We start from the raw sequence: 11,484 nt of genomic DNA, 5'->3' as shown, positions 1-11,484 counted from the left end.
GCAGGACTGGATGACTCTAGATGGTGAGAGTCCAGCTTATGGTGCTCCGGGTGTCAGGCTGATGACCAGACCGGCCTGAGGGTTTTGGGTGATGCGGTGCATCCTGTTTTGGCAGAAGGGCTTGGCCATTTGAAATGAAAAATGACAGTCTTCTGAAAAGAATTCAGAGCCCTATCAGCATCGTATTGTGATTGACATTCTTTGACCTGATTTAATGTCCTCTCTGCACACTGGTGCTGGGAACGGACATTTTATAAGTCAAAGACTACCAATTTTCAGTTCAGGAAGTGATAGCTGATGATACATTGAACAAGGAGTCGCCACATCTCATCCCATGGATTCTCTGTGAGACCCTCCCTGTTGCTTTCTACACATTTTCATATTTCAAGCCTCATTCCTGGAATTAATGTCAGATGTTTCTGGTGAATCACATAATTTCAAGGAAGGCTGTTTTCTTTCACTTTAGCATGGAGAAATGGGGGAAAAGATTTTGTCATCATTTGCCTGAGACAGCACTTGAGAAAAAATTCTCTGGAGGATTCTACTCTCTTCTTCTACTAGGCATAAGATCCTGCTTGGTAACAAGGCCACGTGGTCTCAGGGAAACTGATTTCATGAACCATAACAAGCTGATGGACTTCAAAAGGTTAGTCTTGGTCTATAGATGGTCTTGAATTAGAGATAATTCAGGCATGCTTAGGTGATTTCTTTTTCCACTAAGTTCTTGTGGTTCTCAGAGTTGAGGCTAGAGAAAAAAACAAGGAACTCAAAACAAGTCAAAAGAAATAAATTGTTAGATGAATGGATGGATTCTAAAAGAGAAGAACATGAAAAGTAAGGCCCTCTGTGGATTCTAATGTACTACAGGATCAGCCCAGGCCTGGATTTCACTCAAGTCCTGAAGATAATCCAGGTTTCAACTTCCTATATACCATTTCATCATCTTCCCATTCCTCTCTTGCTCCATCCTCTAGTCTGTCCTGAATATGTTCATGAACTTTAAGGTATAATGACTGGTCATGTATTAGCTCACAGTGTTACCCGTCTAAGAAATCTTTGCATTTTATATGCAAGCCGAAAGAATTCTCTAAAATATAATTTCAGATCTAAGATATTGAATGAGGGAAGAAATTTTGTGCTTTGAGTTTTTAGGAGATGATACACACTGAAGTTTTGAGCTGCACCATTGACTAACTGTGTCCTTGGGCAAGTCTCTTAAACTGTCTGAGTCATGCCTTCCCCACTTCCATGTGAAAACTTTCACAGGCTTGTTAATGAGGATCAGGCAATGTGAAATATATGCTTTGGGAAACAATTTAAAAATTGAGCACTACCAAGGGAATGCTGGAAGACTAATGAATCATTTCTAATTTTTTTTCTTGGAGTGGGTTTTGCAAATGTTGAAGAGAGAAAGACCAGCTCTTCTGGGAAAAACAAGGAGGAAAAGCTTTAGAAAGAAGAGAGAAAAGACATATTTGAAAACTGTTGTGAGGAAATGGTGTTTAGATCTTCTTTTAAAAGCGGGTATTTCGGATGTGTTGCTACGTGACTGGTTCCTCCCTTGTCTCAGTATGAAACCTTCAATACGGTCCATGTCATCAATGCTTTTGCACTTAGAGTTGAGGGTAGGGAGGGGACGATTCAATAGAAGACACTAGGTGAGAGCACAGCTAGCCAAGGAGGCTCAGTTACATTTCAGTTACATATAAAGCAAAAGTCAACTTGTACATCATAAACCATTATGAGCCAGGGCCCCGACATCACATTCAGATTTAGCCGTTTGACCTTGAGTGAAGTTACTTACGTTTATTGAATGTCAGTGTTTTATCTGTTAGAAATGTAGTGACTCTCTCATTAAATTATTTGAGGATTGAGATGTTGAATATATGGTGTTTATACAGTGTTGGACATTATACAGTGGAAACAGTAACAGTTATTTACCTAAATTGCCGTCATCATTATCGTCATCATTTTCCTAAGAAGACAGCTGCTAAATTCTGCTTTGATCATCCCATTCTGGCCAATCTTTTCCTATTCGTTTTTGACTCTAGTTAACAGAAATCCTAATTCTAGAGCACCCCACCCAAAAAGAGCAGAATATATATTCTTTTCAAGGGTACAAGAAATATTTATCAAGATAAAACATATTCTGGACCATAAAATAAGTCTCACTAAATATAAAGAGATTCAAGTGTATTAATCAAGCATGATGGACTTATATTAATAACAGAAAGAGCTCTGAAAAATCTCCCAAATATTCAGAAAAAAATTAACATACTTATGAATAACCCATGAGTAAAGAAGAAAGCAAAAGAGAATGTAGATTTTGAACTGAATGAACACAAAACTACAATATCTCTAAATTTTAGATCCTATTAATCAGGTATTTAAAGTGAAAGTGATAACACTAATCATATGTATTAGATTTTTTTTTAAAGTCTCAAATCAATGCCCTCAGCTTCTAGTTTAAGAAATTTAAATAAGAAGAGCAATTTAAACCTAAATTATTAAGTAAAAGAAAGAAAATAGTAAACATTGTAGAAAAGATCAGTGTAGTAGAAAATAGAAAAATTGAGAAAATCAATGAAACCAAAGCTGCCTTTTGCTTAAGTAAATAAATTTGATAAGCCTCAGGCCAGTATAATCAGGAGAAAAGAGACACTAATTAATATCAGGAATGAGAGAGGTGACATCACTGCAGTCTACAGATATTAAAGGAATCATTTTAAAAAATGAACACTTTATGTCAACACATTTGACCGCTGATATGGTTTCGCTTTGTTACCTCACCCAAATCTTATCCTGAATTCCCACATGTTGTGGGAGGGACCTGGTGGGAGATAGTTGAATCATGGGGGTGGGTCTTTTCTGTACTGTTCTCGTGATAGTGAATAAGTCTCACGAGATCTGATGTTTGAAAAACAGGAGTTTCCCTGCACAAACACTCTCTCTCTTTGCCTGCTGCCATCCATGTAAGGTGTGACTGGCTTCTCCTTGCCTTCCACCATGATTGTGAGTCTTGCCCAGCCATGTGGAACACTAAGTCCATTAAATTTCTTTCTTTTCTAAATTGCCAAGTCTTGGGTATGTCTTTATCAGCAATGTGAAAATGGACTAATACAGTAAATTGGTACCAGTAAATGGGGCACTGCCTGAAAAAATACCCAAAAATGTGGAAGCAATGTTGTAACAGGGTAACAGGCAGAGGTTGGAACAGTTTGGAGGGCTCAAAAAAAAAAAAGGAAAATATGGGAAAGTTTGGAATTTTCTATAGACTTGTTGAATGGCTTTGATAAAAGTGCTGATAGTGATATGGACAATGAAGTCCAGGCTGAGGTGGTCTCAGATGAAAATAAGGATTTGTTTGGAACTGGAGCAAAGGTGACTCTTGTTATGTTTTAGCAAAAAGGCTAGTAGCACTTTGCCCCTGGCCTAGAGATTTGTGGAACTTTGAACTTGAGAGAGATGATTTAGAGCATCTGGCAGAAGAAATTTCTAAGCAGCAAAGCATTCAAGAGGTGACTTGGGTGCTGTTAAAGGCATTTGGTTTTATAAGGAAAGCAGAGAATAAAAGTTCAGAAAATTTACAGCCTATGTGATAGAAAAGAAAAACCCATTTTCTCAGCAGAAATTCAGCCAGCTGCAGAAATTTGCATAAATAACAGGGAGTTCAACATGAATACCCAGGACGGGGGGGACATATCTCCGGACCGTGTCAGAGGTCTTCACGGCAGCCCCTCATGCCATGTAATCCCCAAGCCTTGTGGCTTCCATGTGGTGTTGAGACTGTGAGTACATAGAAGTCAAGAATTTGGGTTTGGGAACCTCCACCTAGATTTCAGAGGATGTATGGAAATATCTGGATGTCCAGAAAAGTTTGCTGCAGGGGCAGGGCCCTCATGGAGAACTTCTGCTAGGGCTGTGAGGAAGGGAAATGTGGGGTCAGAATCCCCACACAGAGTCCCTACTGGGGCACTGCCTAGTGGAGCTGTGAGAAGAGGGCCACTGTCCTCCAGATCCCAGAATGGTAGATCCACCGACAGCTTGCACTGTGTGCCTGAAAAAGCCACAGACCCTAAACACCAGCCCATGAAAGCAGCTGGGAAGGAGGTGATACCCTGTAAAGCCACAGAGGCAGAGCTGCCCACAGCCATGAGAACCTACCTCTTTTTTCAGTGTGACCCAGATGTGAGACATGGAGTCAAAGGAGATCATTTTGAAGCTTTAAGATTTGACTTCCCAGCTAAATTTTGGACTTGTATGGGCCCTGTAGCCCCTTTGTTTTGGCCAATTTTTTCCCCATTTGGAACAGCTGTATTTACCTAATACCTGTATCCCTATTGTATCTAGGAAGTAATTAGCTTGCTTTAGACTTTACAGGCTCATAGACAGAGGGGACTTGCCTTGACTCACATGAGAATTTGGACTGTAGACTTTGGGTGAATGCTGAAATTAGTTAAGAATTTGGGGGACTGTTGGGAAGACAAGATTGGCTTTGAAATCTGAGAACATGAGATTTGGGAGGGGCCAGATGCAGAATGACATGGTTTGGCTCTAAGTTCCCACCCAAATCTCATCTTGTATTCACATGTGTTGTTGGAGGGACTGGGTGGGAGATAATTGAATCACAGGGGTGGGTCTTTCCTATGCTGTTCTCATTGATAGTGAATAAGTCTCACAAGACCTGATGGTTTTAAAAATGAGAGTTTCCCTGCACAAGCTCTCTCTCTCTTTGCCTCCTGTCATCCATGTAAGATGTGACTTGCTCCTCCTTGCCTTCTGCCATGATTGTGAGGCTTCCCCAGCCACATGAAACTCTTCCATTAAACTACTTTCTTTTGCAAATTGACCAGTCTTGGGTATGTCTTTATCAGCAGGATGAAAATGGACCAATACAACCACTTGATGAAATAGTCAAATTCCTTGAAAGATACAAACTAATAAACCTCACTCATGAAGAAATAGTATGCATATCTCAGTGTATGTTAAAGGAATTACATTTTTAGTTAAAACAAAAACAAAAACTTCACCCAGTGAAACCTCTTAAGCCTACCTGACTTCACAGGCAAATTCTACCAAACTTTTAAGAAAGAAATAGTGCTGATTTCACACAGCCTCTTTTAGAATATCGGAAAGGAGTTAATACTTCCAAACACATTCTGTGAGGGTGGCATTGCCCTAATATAGAAATTTGACAAAGAGGAGTGAAGCAAGATGGCTGAATAGAACCCTCTACTAATTATCCTCCTAACATCTGCCCCCTAACCCCGAGAGGACACCGAATTTAGTAACTATCTACACACACACACACACACACACACACACACACACACAAAACCTTCAAAAGCACCAAAAATCAGATGAGTAATCATAGTATTTGGTTTTAACTTCATATCCCTGAAAGAGGCACTGAAGAGGGTAAAAAAGATAGTCTCGAACTGCTGATACTACTGCTCCCCAGTCCTCCAGCAGCAGCTGCATGGGGCAGAGATGGAGTCTGAGTGCTTGGAGGAAGGACAGCACAGAGATTTGGGGACTTTGCATTGAACTCAGTGCTGCCCTGTCACAGCAGAAAGCAAAGCTGTGATGGACCCACTCAATGCCTGCCCCTGGAAGAAGCATTTAGACCAGCCCTAGCCAGAGGAGAATTACTCGTCCTAGCATTCAGAACTTGAATTTTGACAAGCCTCACCCTGTGGGCTAAAGGTCTCTGGGTTCCTTAACAAATTCGAAAGGCAGTCTAGGCACAAAGACTGGAACTCTCGGTCAAGTCCTTGTGCTGTGCTGAGCTGGGAGCCAGTAAACTTTGGGGGCATGTGACCTAGTAAGACACCAGCCAAGATGGCTAAGGGAGTGTTGTGGCACCCCTCCCCCAAATCCAGGCAGCACAGCTTGCAGCAACAAAAGTGACTCCTTCCTTATACTTGAGAGGAGAGGGAAGAGTAAAGAAAGCTGTCTTGAATGTTGGATACCAGCTCAGCCACAGCAGGGTAGGGTACTGGGCAGAGCTATGAAGCCTGCATTATAGGCTTTAGTTCCTGGATGGCATTTCTAGACACACCTGAGCCATAAAGCAATCTGCTGCCTTAAAGAGAAGCATCCAGTTCTGGCAGGATTCATCACCTGCTGACTAAAGGTCCCTTAGTCCCTGAATAACCAGCAACAACACCCAGATAGTACTTGCTATGGGCCTTAGGTGAGACTCCAAGACATGCTGACTTCAGATAAGACCCAACACATTCCCAGCTACGGTGGCTATGTTGAGAGACCTTTAATGCTTGAGGAAAGCAGACGCAAAAGTAAAGGGGACTTTGTTCTGCACCTTAGGTACCAGCTCAGCCACAGTGGAGTCAAGCATCAAGCAGGCCTTTGGGGCCCCAGTTCCAGGCCTTGGCTCTTGGATGTAATTTCAAGACCTGCCCTGGGCCAGAGGGGAGCCCCCTGCCCTGAAGGGTGAGTTCTAGACCTGACAGCATTAACCACAAGCTGGTAGAAGAGCCTTTGAGCCTTATGTGGACATGGGAGGTAGCGTGACAACAGTGCCCCTGGGCCTGTGGTTGTGGGCCATGGACTCCAGTTCCTGGTTTCTGGATGGGATCTTTGGCCCAGCCTGGGGGAACTCACTGTCCTGAAATGAAGGACGCAGCCTGGCTGGCTTCACCACCTGCTGATTGTAGAGGCCTAGGCCTTAAGTGAAAATAGGTAGGAGTCAGGTCGTGGTTATAGCAAACTTTGGGTGAGACCCAGTTTTGTGCTGGCTTCAAGTCTGACCCAGTGCAGTCCTCGTGCTGGTAGTCACAGGGGTGCTTGTGTCATGACACACTCAGCTCCACATAGTTCAGCGCGCACACACAAACACAGAGAGAGAGGGAGAGAGACAGAGAGAGAGAGAGAGAGACTCCATTATTTGTTTGAGAGAAAGTAAAATAAGATACCTGCCTGGTAATCCAGAAAATTCATCCAGATGTTGCCCAGACCATCAGGAAAATTTCTCGACTAGTCTGCAAGAACTACAGTTCTACTGGGCTTGGGTGCCTCCTAATGCAGATATGGCTTAGATCACAATACTCAAGTCCTTTCAAATACCTGGAAAGTCTTCCCAAGAAGGATGGGTACCAACAAGCCCAGACTGCAAAGGTGACCATAAATATCTGACTTTTCAATGTCCAGACACCAATTAACATCCACAAGCATCAAGACTATCCAAGAAAACATGACCTCACCAAACAAACTAAATAAGACATCAGGGACCAAATCCCGGAGAAAGAGAGATACGTGACTTCTTAGAGAATTCAAAGTAGTTCTTTTGAAGAAGCTAAAAGAAATTCAAGATAAGACAGAGAAAGAATTCACACTTCTATCAAAATTTAACAAAAAGATTGAAGTAATTCAAAAGAATCTAGCAGAAATTCTAGAGTTGAGAAATGCAACTGATATACAGAAGGATGCATCAGAATCTCTCACCAGCAGAATTTATCAAGCAGAAGAAAGAATTAGTGAACTTGAAGGCAGGATATTTGAAAATGGTCAGAGAAGACAAAAGAAAAAAGATAATGACACATACCTATAGATCTAGAAAATAGCCTCAAGGGGCAAATCTAAGAGTTACTGGTCTGGTAAAAGGAGGTAGAGAAAGAGAGAGGGGTACAAACTTTATTCAAAGGGATGATAACGGAGAACTTCCCTAACTTAGAGAAAGAAGTACAAGAAGGTTATAGAGCACCAGGAGATTTAAACCAAAGAAGACTACCTCAAGGCATTTAATAATCAGAGATCAAGGATAAAGAATTGATCCTAAAAGCAGCAAGAGAAAAGAAAAAAAGTAAGATACAATGGAGCCCAAATATATCTGGCAGCAGACTTTTCAGTGAAAATCTTACAGGCCAGGAAAGAGTGGCATGACATGTAAACTGCTGAAGGAAAAACAATTTACCTTAGAATAGTATATCCAGTAAAAATATCCTTCAAACGTGAAGGACAGATAAAGACTTTCCTAGACAAACAAAAGCTGAGGGATTTTGTCAACAACAGACCTGTTCTACAAGAAATGCTAAAGGGAGTTTTTCAATCAGAAAGAAAAAGACATTAATGATCAATAAGAGATCATCTGAAGATAACAAAACTCCTGCTGATAGTAAGTACGCAGACAGACACGCAGTATTATGACACTTTAATTGTGGTGTGTAAACTGTTATTTCAAGCAGACAGACTAAAAGATGCACCAATCAAAAATAATGAGTAAAACAACTTTTCAAGACAGACGTGGACAGTGCAATATAACACAGAGAAACAATAAAATGTTAAGAAATGAGGGGACAAAGTTAGAGTTTTTATTAGCTTCCTTTTCACTTGTTTGTTGTTTGTATATGTGATCAGTGTGAAGTTGTCATCAGTTTAAAATAATGGGTTATACAATAGTATTTGCAAGCTTCATGATAACCTTAAAAAGCATACAATGGACACACAAAGCATAAAAAGCAAGAAATTAAGACATACCACCTTCACAAAAAGGAAGATGGGAAGGCAGGAAAGAAGGAAGAGAAGACCACAAGAAAAACCAGAAAACAAGGAACAAAACGGCAGGAGTGATGAACATAAATGGACTAAGCACTCCAGTGAAAAGACATAGAATGGCTGAATGAATGAAAACCACCTAATGGTCTTTTGCCTACAAAAAAGACACTTCACCTATAAAGACTGAAAATAAAGGGATAGAAAAAGATATTTCATGCCAATGGAAACCAGTATAGAGCAGGAGTAGCTATTCTTATATCACACAGAAGAGTAGCCACTATGAGCAACTATATGCCAACAAATTGGAAAATCTAGAAGAAATGGATAAATTCCTGGACATATGCAACCTACCAATATTGAACCATGAGGAAATCCAAACCCTGGACAGAACAATAACAAGTAATGAGATTGAAGCCTTAATAAAATGTCTCCCAGGTTGGATGTGGTGACTCACTCCTGTAATCCCAGCACTTTGGGAGGCCAAGGTGGGTGGATCACTTGAGGTCAGGAGTTCCAGACCAGCCTGGCCAACATGGTGAAACCCTGTCTCTACTAAATATACAAAACCAGCCAAGGTGGCTGATGCCTGTAGTCCCAGCTGGAGGCTGAGGTTGCAGTGAGCCAAGATCATGCCACTGCACTCCAGCCTGCGCAACAGAGTGAGACTTGGTCTAAAAAAAAAAAGTCTCCCAGCAAAGAGAAGCCGAGGACCCAATGGCTTCACTGCTGAATTTTACCAAACATTTAAAGAACTAATACTAATCCAACTCAAATTATTCTGAAAAATATAGGTAGAGGGAGTACTTCCAAACTCATTCTATGAGGCCAGTGTTACCCTGATATGAAAACCAGGCAAAGACACATATATGAAAACCAAAGACACATCAAAAAAAGAAAACTACAGGTGAATTTCCCTGATGAACATTGATGCAAAAAGTTTCAACAAAATACTGGCTAACAGAATTCAACAACACATTAAAAAGATCATTCATCATGACAAAGTGAGATTTATCCCAGGGATGCAAGGATGGCTCAATACACATAAATCAATAATGTGTTATGTCATGTCGACAGAATGAAGGACAAAAACCATATGATCATTTCAATTGATGCTAAAAAGCATTTGATTAAATTCAACATCCTTTCATGATAAAAGCTCTCAAAAAACTGGGTGTAGAAGGAATATACTGCAACATAATAAGAGCCATATATGACACATCCACAGCTATTTTCACACTGAATGGAAAAAAACTGAAAACTTTCCTGTAAGATTGGGAAAATGACAAGGATGTCCACTTTACCACTGTTATTCAACATAGTACTGGAAATCCTGGCTAGAGCATCAGACAAGAGAAAGAAATAAAGGGCATCTTAATTGGAATGGAAGAAGTCAAAGTATCCTGATTTGTAAATGGTATGATTCTATATTTGGAAAAATCTAAAGACACCACTAATACACTATTAGAACCCTAAACAAATTCAGTAAAGTTGCAGTATACAAAATTAACATAGGAAAGTCAGTAGCATTTCTATACGCCAACAGCAAACAATCTGTAAAAGAAATCCAGAATGTAATCCAATTTACAGTAGCTAAAAATAAGATTAAATATTTAGGAATTAACTAAAGAAATGAAAGATCTCTACAATGAAAGCTATAAGGTACTGATGAAATATATTGCAGAGGACACCAAAAAAATGGAAAGATATTTCATATTCATGGATTAAAATAATCAATATTGTTAAAATGTCCATCTCACCTAAAGCAATCTGCAGATTCAATGCAATCCATATCAAAACACCAATCTTCACAGAAATAGAAAAAACAATCCTAAAATATATATGGAACTGTAAAAGACTCAAAGTAGCCAAACCTATCTTGAGCAAATAGAACAATATTGGAGGATTCACATTACCTGTCTTCAAATTATACAACAGAGTTATAGTAACCAAAATAGCATGGCACTGCCATAAAAACAGACACATGAACAAGTGGATCAGAATAGAGAACATGGAAACAAGTCCATACATCTAAAATGAACTTTTCAGCAAAGGTGCCAAGCATATACATTGGGAATAGAACAATCTCTTCAATAAATGGTGCTGGGAAAACTGGATGTCCATATGCAGAAGATTGAAACCGGACCCCTATCTCTTGCTATATGCCAAAATCAAAATTGATTAAAGACTTAAATCTAAGACTTCAAACCATGAAACTACCCACCAAAGCATAGCCAACCAAAGCAAAAATTGACAAATTGGCTCACATCAAGTTAAAAAGCTTGTGTACAGCAAAGGAAGCAGCCAGCCAAGTGAAGAGGCAATGCACAGAGTGAGAGAAAATATTTGCAAACTACCCATCTGACAAGAGATTAATAACCAGAAGAATATATAAGGAGCTAAAACGATAGGAAAAAATAATAATCTGATTGAGAAATGGACAAGAGATCTGAATAGACATTTCTCAAAAGAAGACATACAAATGGCTAACGTGTATGAAAAGGTGTTCAACATTGTTGATCATCAAAGAAATGCAAATCAAAATTGCAATGAGATATTAACCCACTTTAGTGAAAATGGCTTTTATCCAAAACACAGGCAATAACAAATGCTGGTGAGGATGTGGAGGAAAGGTAACCCACAGACACTGTTGGTGAGAATGTAAATTAATACAACCACTCTGAAGAACCGTCTGGCGGGTCCTCAAAACTAAACATAGAGCTACCATATGCTCCAGCAATCCCACTGCTAGGTATATACCCAGAAGAAGGGAAATCAGTATATCAAGGAGATACCTGCACTCCCATGTTTACTGCAGCACTATTCACAATAACCAAGGTTTGGAAGCAACCTAAGTGCCCATGAACAGATGAATGGATACTGAAGATGTGGCATATGTACACAATGGAGTACCATTCATCCACAGAAAAGAGTGAGATTCTGCCTGCACGATCTGTACCTGTACTGCAGAAC

The sequence above is a fragment of the Aotus nancymaae genome, unplaced genomic scaffold (genome assembly GCF_030222135.1).
Source record: "Aotus nancymaae isolate 86718 unplaced genomic scaffold, 86718_ANA_hifiasm-v0.15.2.pri h1tg000011l, whole genome shotgun sequence".
Lineage (NCBI taxonomy): Eukaryota > Metazoa > Chordata > Mammalia > Primates > Aotidae > Aotus > Aotus nancymaae.
The sequence above is the reverse complement of the archived record's forward strand: the minus strand, read 5'-3'. Positions refer to the sequence as shown.